Consider the following 17,534-nt stretch of genomic DNA (forward strand, 5'->3'; position numbering starts at 1 on the left):
GACAGAGAGAGACAGAGCATGAACGGGGGAGGGGCAGAGAGAGAGGGAGACACAGAATCGGAAACAGGCTCCAGGCTCTGAGCCATGAGCCCAGAGCCCGACGCGGGGCTCGAACTCACAGACCGTGAGATCGTGACCTGGCTGAAGTCGGACGCTTAACCGACTGCGCCACCCAGGCGCCCCAAGAGTCTGTTTCTTGACTTGTCTCTCTCTTTATTTTTTTCCTTTGCTTGTTTGATTTGTTTCTTAAATTACACATATGTGTGAAATCATATGGTTCTGTCTGTCTCTGACTTATTCAGCTTAGTATTATACTCTCTAGCTCCATCCATGTTGTTGCAAATGGTAAGATTTTATTCTTTTTTATGGCTGAGTAATACTCATATATATAGAGAGAGAGAGAGAGAGAGAGAGAGAGAGAGAGAATATATAACTCTATCCTATATATATATATATCCTATATCCCATATCTATATCCTATTAGATATAACTATATCTTATGTATATCTCATATCTTCTCCTTATCTGTTCATCTACAAATGGACACAGGCTGCTTCCATAATTTGGCTATTTTATTTTATTAAAAAAATTTTTTTTTAATGTTTATTTATTTTTGAGAGAGAGACAGAGCATGAACGGGGGAGGGGCAGAGAGAGAGGGAGACACAGAATCGGAAGTAGGCTCCAGGCTCTGAGTCATCAGCCCAGAGCCTGACGCGGGGCTCGAATTCACGGATCGCGACCTGAGCTGAAGTCGGACGCTTAACGACTGAGCCACCCAGGCGCCCCGCATAATTTGGCTATTTTAAATGCTGCTGCAATAAACATCAGGTTGCATGTATCCCTTTGAATTAGTGTTTCTGTTTTTGGTTTTTTTTGTATTTTTTGTATTAGTATTTTTGTACTAGTAAATACCCAATTACTGGATCTGAATTAGTGTTTTCATTTTCTTTGGGTAAATATCCAGTAGTGGAATTATTAGATCATATAATATTTATATTTTTAATTTTTGAGGGACTTCCAGAACAGCTGCTTTCTAGAGTAGTTATACCAATTTACATTTCCACTAACAGTGCACGAGAGTTCTCTTTTCTACACATCCTTATCAACACTTGTTGTTTCTTATCTTTTTGATCCTAGCCATTCTGAGAAGTGTGAGATGACGTCTCATTGTGGTTTTGATTTCAATTTCCCTGATGATCAGTGATGTAAGCTTGCTTGCATGTGTCTTTTGGCCATCTATATGTCTCCTTTGGAAATATGTTTATTCAGGTCCCCTGCCCATTTTTTAATTGGTTTGCATTGGTTTTTTTGTTTGTTTGTTTGTTTTGTTTTGTTTTGTTTTTTTATGTTCAGTTGTATAAAGTTACATAAAGTCTTTAACCTTGATTAGAGTTGTTATCACCCACATGAAAGATACTTGTTTAACTTTAACCATGGCATAAAATCTGCAACTTCGGTAATTCAAATATTCTTGTAGAATCCCCCCCCCCCAATTATTTGATATCCACATTTAGAAATCAAATGATAAATGTAATGATATGTTGGCTTCCAATTCTGGTCATTCAATCCTCCCACTGTAAAAACAATCCTCCCACCGAGAGCCATTAGACAAATTAAACATATAATGCATGGGGCGCCTGGGTGGCGCAGTCGGTTAAACGGCCGACTTTGGCTCAGGTCACGATCTCGCGGTCCGCGAGTTCGAGCCCCGCGTCGGGCTCTGGGCTGATGGCTCAGAGCCTGGAGCCTACTTCCGATTCTGTGTCTCCCTCTCTCTCTGCCCCTCCCCCGTTCATGCTCTGTCTCTCTCTGTCTCAAAAATAAATAAAAACGTTAAAAAAAAAACATATAATGCATTTAAGAGCTAAAGAAGCAACAAAAAATTAGAAGACCAAGGTCCTGGAGAAGAAGAAAATCCCGAAATATGACCTGGTATCTAGAACTGCTTTCCCAGAGATATAAATAACAATTTAACAAGAGGAAGCTAAGAGACTGAGAAGCTGAGCAATGATTTTTCAGCCTTCAAAGCTTTAAAACTTAGGGCCTAAGTCTTGCCAAATGGAGTGAGTTGGGCCAGAGAAAACCAGAAAATCTTCATTTGCTTAGAAACCAGTAATTACAATTGCATTAAGCCATGGGTCAAAGAAAAATCACAGGAGAAAAGAAGATTTTAAAGTTGATGATAATAAAAATATTCCACACTAAATTCATTAAGTTTTAATAATGGGCTACAGCTAAATTTGTGTTTAGAAGAAAATTCATAGCCTATGATATATAAGAAGGCTGAAAAATCAGTGAGCTACTCATCAATTTCAAGAAGTTAAAAAAATCACCAGTATAAACCTAAAGAACATAGAAGGAAGGAAATAATAAGTATAAGAGAAAAAAATAATAAAAGAGATAAAATACAATAGAGGTTAATCTAACAGAAGTTTGGTCCTTGAAAAGGCCTATAAAAAGCTGTTGAGAGTGATCAGGAATATAAATAAAGACACAAAAATACAACAGGAGTAAATGGATACATTGCTACAGATGTTATAGACACTAGAAAGATAAAAAGAGGAGGATTTTATGTACAATTTTATGCTAATTATTTGAACATTGAAGTGATAAAGACAAATTCCTAGAAAAATTTTCACCAAAAGAAGCAGAAAGCTGGAATGATTTTATGATTTTTAATGACTTTGAATTTACAATTAAAACTCACTCACCAAAAAATTCAAGGCCAGTGACCTTACTGGAAAAATGTGCCAAACTTTTTAGTAGTAATTAACTCTATTTTACAAACTCTTCCTGAAATTAGAAAAAAGAAATGTCCTATTCCACACATTTTATGAAGAACTTTGACAACAAAATCTAAAAAGGTCATTCCAACAAAGGAACATTACAGGCTAACCTTTCATATGATTGTAGATGCAAAAGACTTAAATGAATTAACAATCTGAAAATTGCAATTAATAAATAAAGAAGAATGTTTGGTTTATTATATGAAAGCTAGGATTTGGTTTGGCATTCAGAAATCAATCACTGGATTCTGATGTCACTGAGATGGCAACATAGGTTGTGGCTGATTTTGCTCCTCTTCATAAGAAGAACAATTAACAACTGTTAATAACAAGACACCACTGAGGACATGAGGGTGGGGCACCCACCCCTGGGCACTGAGACCAAGACTGACTACATCAAAAGGGTAAGAGATGTGGCTACACATTGACCACATGGACTTCCCCCAGGACAGCACAGTACCACATAGAGAAGTCTCTCCTGAGCTTCTAGTTCCTCTAGTGGGAAGAGGGAACCTGAGGTGGGGGGGAGACCAGGCCTATCCCAGCATTATGGGTTAATTTGTTGGAGTCCCTACTCTGATCTCACCCCATGAGGATTGCAAAGGACTCTGTGAAGTCAATCACTAGGAATCTGATTATGATGGAGAAGTAGGAAGGGGTTTGCAACAACCAGCACATGGATGTTGGCAGACCCAGTTCATACCTGTCGTACCCAAGTAGTAATCTCAATCTAATTTGTTCATCTGTAGAATGAAGTTGAGAGCACACTCTGACCAATAAACACATCTGCTTGAAGATTTGCCTGATTCGGATCCTCAAATGAGGACTGTTGCTGGCCCCAGAGCCCATTTTGCCTGAACAGTGAGCTGAATTATAGCCCCACCCGCTGTGGAGAATGTCTTCTGGCACCATCTGGTCAGAACAGCTGCAGCAACTCCTGGAAAATATGAGGTCCAGTAGTTCTCAAGCTGAGAGGTGTATAGAGGCAGTAGTTTGCAGAGTCAAGCCAGTGGCCCTGTTCAGTCAGGGAACTTGAGGTGTGGTTTGGCTTGAGTTGAGACAACAAAGAGTTTTGCTGGCTTTCAAACTGCTTCTCTCCCTTCTCCTGGGACAAGGAATCTAATTTGTAGACCTGCTCATTACTCAATATAGCCTCCAGCTTGTCTAACCAGGGAACCTAATGAAAGCACACGGGATGCTGCAATACCCATTCAACAGCCTGGCATACAATGACACTCAGACAGAGAGCATAGACCATGGCTTCCCCCATTTGCAGAACAAAACTGGTGGCCTCACCTGCTCCCTGACATGGATGGGAAGTTAACTTATAACCCCATCTACTACTGAATATATTCGCCAGTCATGAATATCTAGTAAGCCTGACCAGGGAATCCAGGCAATTGAAGAGCCCATTGTACAGCTTCATTCAGGTAAGGAACAAAGTAAGCAGTCCTACCCACCTGTTCTCAGCCAATGGCATACAACCTCATCCCCATCCTTAAACCTCAAACAGTTGCTTTACCCTAAAATGAACAATAATAGTAGGTTCTACCTGTCCAAGGACATTGCCAGAAGACACATTCAAAAACCAAACTGAGCTGACTGGTGAAGAATGGTCTCTGACAAAGCAGACCTATAAAATCTGAAAGAGGAGCCTAATTGCTCAAATGTGCAGGCACCAATGTTACAAATAAAGGATCATAAATTATCAGGTAAATATGACACCACCAAAGGAAATTAATAAAATTATAATGATTAACCATAAAGAAATGAAGATCAATGAACTGACAAAGAATTCAGAATAATCCTCTTGAGCAAGTTTACTGAGCTACAAGATAACACAGAGAGACAACTAAACAAAATTAGAAAACCAATGCATAAGCAAAATGAGATATTTGATAAGGAAATAACAACCATCAAAACCAAAAACAAAACCCAGAAACCCTAGAGTTGAAAAATATAACTGGACTGAAGAATTCAGTAGAGAATTTTAAAAGTAGTCTTGACCATGCGGAAGAAAAACAAATCAGTGACCTGGAGGATAGGACATTAAAATGAATTAGTCAGAGGAGCCAAAAGAAAGAAGAAAAAGAGTGAAGAAAGCCTATAGGAATAAAAAGACACAATGAAAATAAACAATATTTGTATCATGAAAATTCCAGAAGGAGAGGACCAAAAAGAGGGTCAGAAAGCATATTTAAAGTTATAATAGCTGAGGGTGCCTGGGTGGTTCACTCAGTTAGCCATCCAACTCTTGATTTTGGCTCAGGTCATGATCTCATGGTTCATGAGATCAAGCCCCACATGGGGCTCTGCTCTGACAGTGCAGAGCCAGCTTGGGATTCTCTCTCTCTCTCTCTCTCTCTCTCTCTCTCTCAAAATAAGTAAATAAACATTAAAAAATAATGTCTACTCCCAAAAATTTATAAAAAAAATTATAATAGCTGAAAATCTCTCAAACCTGGGTAGAGAAATGGACATCTAAATCCATGAGGCTCAAACAATCCCAAGTAGGTTGAATTGGAATAGGGTTACCAAGACACATTATTATTAAGTTATCAAAAGTCAAAGACAAAGAAAGAATAAGACCAGGAAAAGAAAAGAAAGAAGTTACATACAAGGGAATCTACACAAGACAATAGGGGGGAATTTATCAATGAAAACTTTTTAGACCAGAAGAGAATGGGGTAACATGTTCAAGATATTGAAAAAAAATAACTGTCAACCAAAAAATTCTATATACAGTGAAGCTGTCCTTTAGAAATGGAGGAATAAAGACTCTTCCAGAAACAAAAGCTAAAGGAGTTTACCAGCAACAGAACTGCCTTAAACAAATGCTAATGGGGTTTTTCTAGTGGAAGTAAAATAACACATATTCACAATATAAAAACTTAAAAATATATTGTAAATCTCACTTTAATGGTAAATATAGTCATAGTTAGATTTTGCAATATGATAACAGTGGTATATAATTCAATTATAACTCTAATTTAAAGGTTAAAAAACTAACATAGTAAAAATAACCTATTATATTAAGTATTAATAACATATAATAATAATACAAAGAATTGTAATAATCTATCATTACTTATACAATATTAAAAATGTAGTTGTAATAGAAATAACTTTAAGTGTGTGGGGGAGGAGAAGTAAAAGTAAAAGTTTATGAATTCTATTGATGTTGTTATCAGTTTAAAATAGTGTGTTATAAGCTTATGAGACATTGTAACCACACACACACAAATACTGTAGTAATTACACAAAATAACATGATAAAAGGAAAGCATACTGATACTAAAAGATATCAAAACACAAAAGGGCAGCAGGATAAGAAATAAGGATAAAGAGATCTATAAAACATTAAGAAAACAATGAGAAAAATGGCGATAATAAGTTCTTACCTATCAACAATTGCTTTAAGTGTAAAAAGATTAAATTCTCTAATTAAAAGACACAGAATAGATGAATGGATAAAAAAAATCAAGATCCAACAAGATGCTTTCTACAAAAGACTCACTTTAGCATTAAGACACACATACAATGAGAGGGAAGGGAATATAAAAAGACATTTTAAGCAACATCTGTAACAACAATAACAAAAAACTGGGGTGGCTATATTTATATCAGACAAAATATATTTTAAACTAAAAATGATAAAAAATGTCATCATGCAATGATAAAGAGGTCTAAACATCAAGAAAATAAAATAATTACAAATATTTGTGTGCCCAGCATTGGAACTTTTAAGTATATAAAGCAGAAACTAAAAGAGTTAAACAGAGAAATAAATAGTAATTCAGTAACAGTTGGGGGCTTCAATATCTCACTCTCAACAACAGATAGATCATTCAGACAGAAAATCAATAAGGAAACAGCAGTCTTGAAAAATACTATAGACTAACTGGACCTAACAGAGATAACCTAAATATTTTATCAAACAGCAGCTACACATTCTTCTCAAATGCACATGGAACATTTTGTGCAATAGATCATATATTAGGCTACAAAACAAGTCTTCAAAAATTTAGGAAGATTGAAATCATATCAAATATCTTCTATCACCACAATGGCATGAAACAAGAAATCAATAACAAGAGGAAACCTGGGAAATCATGAACACATTGAGGTTAAGCAATTATCTCCTGAACAACCAATAAGTTCAAGAAGAAATTAAAAGAGAAATTAAATAAAGGTTTCTTGACACAAATGAAAATGTAAACACAACAATACCAGAACGTGTGAGATACAACAAAAGCAGTTCTAAGAGGCGAGTTCATAGCAATAAACACCTACATTAAGAAGCAAGAGGGATTCCAAATAAACAACCTAACTGTGTGCTATAAGAAGCTAGAAAAAGAAGAAGAGGGTTGCTTGGGTGGCTCAGTCAGTTAAGTGTCTAACTTCAGCTCAAGTCATGACCTCACGGTTTGTGGGTTCGAGCCCTGTGTTGGGTTCTGTGCTGACAGCTTGGGGCCTGGTTCCTGCTTAGGATTCTGTGTCTCCCTCTCTCTCTGTTCCTCCCCCGCTCACACTCTGTCTCTCTCTCAAAAATAAATAAAAGATTAAAAAATATTTTTAAATAAATAAAATAAGAAGAAAATGAACCACAAATTAGTAGAATAAAGAAAATAATAAAGATTAGAACAAAAATAAACGAAATGTAGACCAGAAAAACAATTGAAAACATTGGCCAAACTATAAGTTCGATTCTTTGAAAAGATAAACTGAATTGGCAAACCCTTAACTAGACTAAACAAAGGGGGGAAAAAGAACCCAAATAAATAAAATTATAAATAAAAAGGAGACATTACAACTGATAGCAGAGAAATTCAAGGGATCATAAGAGACTACTATGAATAACTATTCATCAACAAACCAGACAACCTAGAAGAAATGGAAAAATTCTTAGAAATGTATAACTTTCCAAGACTGAATCAGGAAGAAATATAAAATCTGGATATACCATTTGCAAATAAGGAGATTAGAACAGTAATAAAATATCTCCCAACAAAGAAAAGCCCAGGACCAGATCACTTCCCTGGTGAATTTTACCAAACATTAATCTTCAAATTCTTCCAAAAACTGAAGAAGAGGAAACCCGCTCAAACTTATTTTAGGAGGCCAGCATTATCTTGTACCAAAATCAGAAAAGGACATTACTGGAAAGGAAAATGGTAAGTCAATACCCCTGATGAATACAGATGTAAAAATTCTCAATAAAATATAAGCAAACCAAATGCAGCAGCACATTAAAAAGAATCATTCACTAAGAACAGTAGGATTTATTCTTGGCACACAAAGATGGTTCAACACATGCAATTCAATAAATGTGATGCAAGACATTAATAGACTGAAAGAAAATAATCATATGATTATTTTGGTAGATTCAGAAAATGACTTTGACAAAGTCCAACATCTATTCATGATAGAAACTAACACATTAGGCACGGAAGGAACATATCTCAACATAACAAAGGCCACATGTGACAAGCCTACGGCTAATGTCATACTTAATGGTGAAAGTTTCAAGGCTTTTTTTCCTATGATCAGGATCAAAATAAAAATGCCCACCCTCATCACTCCTAGTGAACATAGTACTAGAAGTCCTAGCTAGAACAATCAAGCAAGAAAAAGAAATATAAGAATTGGAAAGAAAGAAGTAAAATTGTCTGACAAGGTTTTATATATAGAAAATTGACATGGTTTTATATATAGAAATCCTAAGGATTAAACCAAAAACTGTTAGATATAAATAATGACTTCAATAAAGTTGCAGGATACAAAAATAAAATATAAAAATCAGTATACACTAACAAAAAACTTCCTAAAAAAGAAAGAAATCAATTTCATTTCCATTAGCATCAAAAACAGTAAAATACTTAGGAATTAAAGAGGTGAAAGATCTTTATAAGGCACAGATGATATAAATCAAAGAAGACACAAAGAAATGGAAAAGCATTCCATATTCATGGATTAGAACAATTAATATTGTTACAATGTCAATACTATGAAAAGCCAGCTATAGATTCAGTGCAATCCCTAGCAAGATTCCAAAGGCATTTTTTACACAAGTAGAAAAAAGTTTAAAAGTTTTAAAATTTATATAGCACCACAAAAGACCCCAAATAGCCAAAGCAATCCTGATAAAGAAGAACAAAGCAGAAGGCATCATAGTTCTTGATTTCAAGCTATACTATAAAGCCGCAGTCATCAAAACAGTATGGTGCAGAATAAAACCAGAGAAATAGTCTAATGAACAGAGTTGAGAACCCAAAAATAAACCTATGCATGTACAGTCAACTAATGTTTGACAAGGGAGCTAAAAACACTCAATGGAAAAAAACATATTCTCTTCAATAAATTGAGCTAGAATAATTAAATATTCACATGTAAAAGAACAAGATGAGTATATCTCACAGCACTCACAAAATTTAACTTACATAGATTGAAGACACAAATGTAAGACCTGAAACCATAATACTCCTACAAGAAAACTTAGAAATAAATCTCCTTGACATGGATCTTGTTAATTTTTAGATATGACATCTGAAGCACAAGCAACAAAGTCAAAGATAAACAAGCAGAACTACATCAAACTGAAAAGCTTCTGCACAGCAAATTAAACCATCAACAAAGTGAAAAGACAACCTACAAAATGGGAAAAAATATTTGCAAACCAAACATCTGATAAGGGTTCATGTACAAATATATAAAGAACTCATACAACTCGATAGCAAAGAAATAACCCAATTAATAACTGGGAAAAGGACCGGAACTGACATTTCTCCAAAGATGAAAAGCCAACAGATACTTGAAAAGATGCTCAACATCACTAGTCATTAGGGAAATGCAAATGAAAACTGCAATGGGATAATTACCTCATGCCTATTAGAATGGTCATCTTCAAAAAGACAAAAGGTAACAAATGCTGGTGAGAGTGTGAAGGAAAAGGAACCCTCCTGCACTGTTGTGGGAATTGAAAATTAGTGCAACCACTATGGAAAACGTTATGGAGGTTCCTCAAAAAATTAAAAATAAAATTACCATGTGATCCAGCAATTCCATTTCACAGAATATATCCAAAGAAAATGAAAACTACTAACTTGAAAATATATATATTTTTAAATGTTTATTTATTTTTGAGAGAGAGAGAGAGAGAGAGAGAGCATAAGCAGGGGTGGGGCAGAGAGAGGGAGTTAACAGAATCTGAAGCAAACTCTAGGATCTTCACTGTCAGCACAAAGCCTGATGTGGGGCTCGAACTTATGGACCGTGAGATCATGACCTGAGCTATAGTGTGATGCTTAACTGACTGAGCCACCCAGGTGCCCCTACTAACTTGAAAATATACCTGTATTCCCATGTTCATACTAATGTTATTTACAATGGCCACAACATGGAAACAACCTAAGTGTTCACTCATGGATGGATGCATAAGGAGGTTGTGGTAGGTAGATAGATAGATGATAGAGAATATATATACATATATATTATCTATAAAAGAATACTATTTATCCATAAAAATGAGGAAATTCTACCATTTGTGACAACATGGCAGTATACCATATTTTGCCGGCAGTATATACCATGTGAAATAAGTGAGATAAAGACAAACACTATATTGTCTCACTTATATATGGGATATAAAAAAAAAAAAACAAAACAAAAAAACAAACACACCAAAAACCTCATAGAAAAAGACATCAGACTTGTGATGACCAAGGCACAGGGTGGGGGGAGGGAGAATTGGAAGAAGTCGGTCAATGTACAAACTTCCAGTTATAAGATAAATTAGTACTAGGGATATAATACACAACATAATAACTATAGCAAACACTAATACATCAATTATCAAAAAAAGGTTAAGAGAGCTCATCTTAAAAGATCTCATCCCAAGAAAAACTTTCCTTTTTTCTTCTTTTTTTCGTTTTTTTTTCTTTTCCTTGTATCTATATGATAAGATGGGTATTAGTTAAATGTATTGTAGTAATCATTTCACAATATATGTGAATTAATCCATCATGCTGTGTGCCTTAAACTCATACAGTGAGGTATGTCAATTATTTTTCAACAAAACTAAAGAAAATGATCATTGGAATTCACTATATCAGCACTACAAAAGAGTGGAATCCCATAATCATTTAGGTGGATGCAGAAAAGGGACAGATAAAATTCAACATCAGTCTTAAAAAAAACAAAAAACAAAAAAACAAAAAACAAGCCTAGAAACAATCCAGCAATCTAGAAATAAAAGAATCGTTCTTAGCTTCACAAAGAGAATTTTCAGGAAACCTGTAGCAAACACCATATTTATTAATCAAATAAATATTTTTTAGAGACTCTGTTAAAGGCTATAAATTGTTACCACTTCTATGCAACATTCAGTTGAAGGTGCACAGTGTATGCAACAGGCCAACAACAGCAAGAACAATAGTAAAAAGAAAAAATAGTTAAGAATTGAAAAAAAATAGCAGTTTTGGATTGGAGCTGGTATGAATATGTATGTAGAAAAACCAAGAGAATATAAGATAAATTGCTAAAATTAATAGGTTAGTTATCAGTTTACTATGGTACACACACAATGTTCAAAGCTCAATCAGATATGCACACCAGCAACAAAAACTTGGAATTAAAAACATGGAATTAAAAAAAAGTACCATTTACAACCTCATTGAAAATATCAAATACCTAGGTATAAAGATGTAAAAGACCTCTACATGAAAATCTGTACACTTTTTTGACTTAAATAAAACAATATTAAACAAATGGGTGGGCATATCATGTTTGTTGATCTAAGACTCAATATTATAAATATGTAAATTCTTTTCAAATTGATCTATAGATTTAGTGAAATACCAGTCAAAATCCCAGGTTCTTTTTGTGAGAGATAGAAGGAGAGAAAGAATGAAAAGCTGAATATAAAATTTGTATGAAATTGCGAAAGGATAAAAATACCCAAGACAATGTTCAAGAAGAAAAAGCTGACTGTAGTCAGCTGCAGTCAGCTGGTCTAGCTGACTATAGCTGTATATAGTAATTAAGACAGTGTGGTATTTATACAAGGATAGACCATATCAATGAAAATTACCCATGTATACATAGAAACTTGATTTATGCCCAGCTGGCTCTGCAATTTGTAGAGAAAGGGAGGTCTTTTCAATAACTACTACTAGGTCAGTTTGGATACACACGTGAAAAATAGTGAAACTTGTCTGCTCATTTACAACACACACAGAAATCAACACCAAAAGGCTTATATATGTAAATATAAAATACAAACAATAAAAATTCTAGAAAATAATACAAGAGAATGTATCTAATATATCCACATGATCAGGCAGCAAAAGATTGCTTGAACAGAGCACAGAAGAAAAGATTGATAGATTTGACTAAAATAATACTTTGTAGATCAAAAGACACCACTAAAAGAGTGAAGATAAACCACAGCAGAAGATAATTTGCAGCACACATATCTACCAAAAATAAGTTCTATAAATCAGTAAGAATAAAACACATGGTAATTAGAAAAATGGGCAAGAGGTTTCATAAAAGATAAATGGCGATAAAGGTGAAAAGTTGGCAACCTCATTAGTTATTAGGGATATGCAAACTAAAACAAAATTTAATACTACCGCAGAGCCACCAGAATAATTAAAATAAATAGACAATATCAATTGTTTGCAAGGATGTGGAGTTACTAGAATACTGTTGGCAGGATGGTAATTTGATTCAGTCATTTTGATGAACAATTTGGCAGCATCTCTGAAAATTACTATATGCCTATCTTAAAACTCAGAAATTCTGGGGGCGCCTGGGTGGCGCAGTCGGTTAAGCGTCTGACTTCAGCCAGGTCACGATCTCGCGGTCCGTGAGTTCGAGCCCCGCGTCAGGCTCTGGGCTGATGGCTCAGAGCCTGGAGCCTGTTTCCGATTCTGTGTCTCCCTCTCTCTCTGCCCCTCCCCCGTTCATGCTCTGTCTCTCTCTGTCCCAAAAATAAATAAACGTTGAAAAAAAATTAAAAAAAAAAAACACTCAGAAATTCTACTCTTGGCGGGGCGCTTGGGTGGCTCAGTTGGTTGGGCATCCAACTTTGGCCCAGATCATGATTTCACGGTTCGTGGGTTTGAGCCCCGTGTCGGGTTCTGTGCTGACAGCTCAGAGCCTGGAGTCTGCTTTGAGTTCTGTGTCTCCCTCTCTCTCTGCCCCTTCCCTACTCACGCTCTGTCTCTGTCTCTCAAAAGTAAACACTGAAAAGAAAATTTAGAAAAAAAAAAAAAGAAAAGAAATTCTACTCTTGGTATATATCCCAAAGAGACAAACACAGAAAAAGGTTCATAGCAACATTATTCATGATAGCCTCAAACTGGAAAACAGCCTACACACTTTTTGAGAGTAGAATGGATAAAGAAACTGTGGTATATTCATACAATGGAATATTGTATGAAGACAGATTTAATTTAAATATAACACCACAAATGGATTTCACAAACTAAATGTCGAGTAAAACACAAGTGAAAAACCCCACACTGTATGATAACTGTTCAAAAACAGGCAACATGAATGGTAGTACTGGTAATCTTCTAAGTGGTGACCTTTGGGGATAAACAATAATGGTTGAGATGGGGGCTGTGTCCCTGCTAATGTTCTATCTTTTTCTAGGTAGTAATCACACAGGTGTTTCATTGCTGGTGGTAATTCATTGAGTTGCATATTTAAGTTTATGTACTTTTATGTATGTAAATAATATTTCACAATTAAATAAAACCAAGTAAAGGAAGAAAGTAAGGAGAGAAAAGGGTGAGTTTAACGAAGATCATCCCCCCCCTTTTTTTCCTTGTCTCCACAGTTTGAAAAAAAAATTTCATAGATTCAGGATACTAGAGGCGACAAGTAGGTAGAAGACGAAAAATTATCTACTAAATTAAAAACACAATTCTACATGGCTAAGGTGTGGCAGAATTTAGACTGGCAATTCCTGCCACGTCAGGATGTGCAAAAGTCTGACTTTAGGGTTGGATATTTTGATTCTTATAATTCCTGCTGAGTTTGAAATCTCCCAATATCACTCTCTAGAAGTGTGTAGAATTTATATTTTCCAAAGTGACCCCTCTGCTTTAGGGAAAAATCTTCTTAACAGATTTGCATGTTGATGTGACTGGTTTGCCACATCAAAAAATATATCAACCTTGCTACTGTATATATTATCTTGCTTATAAAAGTTGTGAAAGAGATAAAACAATGTTTTTCCCTCAGGCAAGATTGTGAAACTCGATAACTTCACTTGAGTCAGGCAAATTTTGTTGCTCTAAAGCTTATTCTGTGTAAGTATATATGTATGCATCTTTGTGTGTGTCTGAAAATATCGAACAGTTATTGCTAAACCTCTCTGATTTGCTTGTTTGGTAAATTAGTTCCTTGTAGGTTTTAAAACTCAGAGAATGTTTATTATACAATCTTGGACGGTGGAACTATTATTAAGAAAAAATAAAATAAAAATTATAAAAGAAAATTATTATTTTTCCTTATAAATTTTCTTTTTTCAAGAATTGGATTCTTATTGGAACAAGGTTACTAGCAAAATGGCTAAAATATCTTATAGCAAATAGGAAGCTTCCAATATTATGGGTGAATGATATGTTCAAGTAGATTGGTTAAGTGTAATGTCAATAAATGTTAAAATGTTTCACACAAAATCACCGTTTAGAAAAGATAAAGAAGAAAGTTGTTGGCAATCACCCATTGCCAGGGCAATCCCATTTAGGGATGGAAGAGAATGTAAATGCTGAAGATAATGTCAGTCACACTTATATATTAATCCATTCCTTGGAGCTCATTCATAAATAGTCAAATTGACAAACTATGACTACATTTGAAAGTGCTTTAATATGTTTTCCTTTGGTAGAGGGTCTAGGGGTATAAGAAGGGGCACGAAAGATACATATGATTTGCTGTTGTCCACAGTATAGTAGGTTACTTGTCTGAACCCATTTGCAAGGCAGGGCAGTTTTCTACAATGTGGCATGCCTATTATTGGTACAACAGATAGTTTTAGGTGGTAGGGAGGGATAATGTAAAATCATATTGTGTTATGTTGTGAAAGTTGTACCATTTAAAATGATCTTTAAATATTTTCTTATCACAGCAAGAACAAAGCCTCTGCTTGGTGATAAGAAGTTTCTTTAAAGTTTCATATCTATTTTTGGGGCGCCTGGGTGGCTCAGTCGGTTGAGCATCCGACTTCAGCTCAGATCATGATCTTGCAGTCAGTGAGTTCGGGCCCTGCATCAGGCTCTGTGCTGACAGCTCAGAGCCTAGTGCCTGCTTTGGATTCTGTGTCTCCCCCTCTCTCTGCTTCTCCCCCACTTGTGCTCTGTCTCTCTCTGTCTCTGAAAAAAATGAATAAATGTTAAAAAAGTTAAAAAAAATAAAATTTCATATCTATCGTTATAAAGGGAAGGCAAATCTTAAACTCTCTTTGACAGACAATATAACAAACTAGAATCTGATAAAGTTTCAGTTATTATATAAGTATAATTATTTCATATTATACTTATGTTATATTTTCTATTTAATGCAAATGGCACTGCTTTTATATTTATATCAGCAAACATAACCTTTATTAACAACTTTTACCCCTCTAAAATCATCTCAGTTTAAAATACTCCACTGTCCTATGCCATCATCTATCTTTTTTTTAAGTTTTTATTTTAATCACTCAGTGTTCATCATCATTTATCTTTTGAACTTTCTTTTTCTATCAAGTTTACAGTCCCACCAAAAATCTCTGTAATAAACACAGGGATGCATATATCTTTTTGAATTAGAATTTTCATTTTTTCCAAACAGATAGCCATAATGGAATTTCTGGATCACATGATAGTTCTATTTTTAATTTTTAGAGTAGCTTTCATACTGTTTTCTAGAGCAGCTGAACCAGTTTGCATTCCCACCAACAGTGCATGAGAATTCCCTTTTCTCCACATCCATGCCAGCATTTGTTATCTCTTTCTTTTTGATATTAGCCATTCTGACAGGTGTCAGGTGATGATCTCATTGTGGTTTTGATTCATATTTCCTTGATGATTAGTGATATTGAGCTTTTCTTGTGCCTATTGGCCATCTATATATCCTCTTTGGGAAGATGTCTCTTAAGAAGTTCTGCCTGTTTTTTAAATCAGATTGTTAGTTGTTATTGAGTTATATGGATTCCTATATATTTTGGATATTAACCCTTAACTGGATATATGACTTGCAATGATCTTCTTCAATTCAGTAGATTGTCTTTACATTTTGTTTATGGTTTCCTTTGCTGTGCAGAGGCTTTTTTAAAAAGCTTATTTATTTATTTTGAGAGAGAGAGAGAATGAGAATGAGCAGAGGAGGCACAGAGAGAGAGGGGGACAGAGAATCCAAAGTGGGCTCTGTGCTGACAGCAGAGAGCCTGATGCAGAGCTTGAACTCACTAACTATGAGATCATGACCTGATCTGAAGTCAGACCCTTAACCAACTGGGCCACTTATGTGCCCCATGTGGAGAAGTTTTTTAGTTTGATGCAGTTTCATTCATCGATTTTTACTTTCATTTCCCTGACCATTGGGGTCAGAGCCAAAACAAACAAAGAAACAAACAAAAACACATAAACCATAAAACATTGCTAAGACTGATGTCAAGTAGCTTACTGCTTCTAGGAAGTTTTATAATTTCAGGTCTTATATTCAAATCTTTAATCCATTTTGAGTAAATTTTTATATGATGTAAGATAGTAGCCCAATTTTATTCTTCTGGATGTAGCTGACAAGTTTCTCCAACACAATTTATTGAAGAGACTGTCCTTCCCTCATTATATATTCCTGCATGCTTTGTAGTAAATTAATTGATGAAATATATGTGGGCTTATTTTTAGGTTAAAGAAATCTGGTTCCAGCTAACTGCTCTGAAGCCTTCAAATAATACAAAGGGTAAAGGGGAAATTGAAGACAAGGAATACTCAACTCAGAAATAAGGTAAAAATTGAAAGTCTTGATGGCAGCTTTTTTTGTTTTTTTAAAAAATTTTTTAACGTTTATTTATTTTTGAGACAGAGAGAGACACAGCATGAACGGGGGAGAGGCAGAGAAAGAGGGAGACACAGAATCGGAAGCAGGTTCCAGGCTCTGAGCCATCAGCCCAGAGCCCGACGCGGGGCTCGAACTCACAGACCGTGAGATCGTGACCTGAGCTGAAGTCGGATGCTTAACCGACTGAGCCACCCAGGCGCCCCTTGATGGCAGCTTTGAAGGAGACTCTTAAATTGTATAGTTTCGGGGCAGATATGACTGAAGACAAGATTAAGGCTTGACTCTAAGGGTAACACAACTGAATCTCCAATGAAATCTTCTGCCTTATAAGGTCTCTCATGGTAAGTGAAGCACATTGTTGGGAAATCTGAGTTTCAAAATCCCTCTGAACTTCCTTGGTACTAGAAGCAATTTATCACCCTTTCTGAGGGAATCAGCCTTCCTCTGCATAAATGATTCTCAATGACTGGAGAATCACAGTTCTCTCCTGGACTCACCTACCTTATCCCTCATTGCCTCCAGATACAAGTTAGATCCAAAATAACTAAGTCAGAGAAGTATGAAGCCCACTTATGAAAGTTTTATACATATAGGATGCGTGCAAGTATTGATTAGAGCAAATATATGGTCTTGGGTGGTAATGATCTGGGATTTGACATTTAGTGTATTGAATTGATACTTGGGGTGG

General features: G+C 35.4%; 1 protein-coding gene across 1 annotated transcript in view; it reads right to left on the reverse strand.

Moving 5' to 3' along the window:
• Window positions 1-17,534, reverse strand: part of GRID2 (glutamate ionotropic receptor delta type subunit 2) — a 1,464,148-nt gene that overhangs the window by 263,429 nt on the left and 1,183,185 nt on the right. The gene's annotated exons all lie outside the window — the stretch shown is intronic.

This window comes from Herpailurus yagouaroundi, unplaced genomic scaffold (assembly GCF_014898765.1).
Source record: "Herpailurus yagouaroundi ecotype Mexico unplaced genomic scaffold, PumYag 28, whole genome shotgun sequence".
NCBI lineage: Eukaryota > Metazoa > Chordata > Mammalia > Carnivora > Felidae > Herpailurus > Herpailurus yagouaroundi.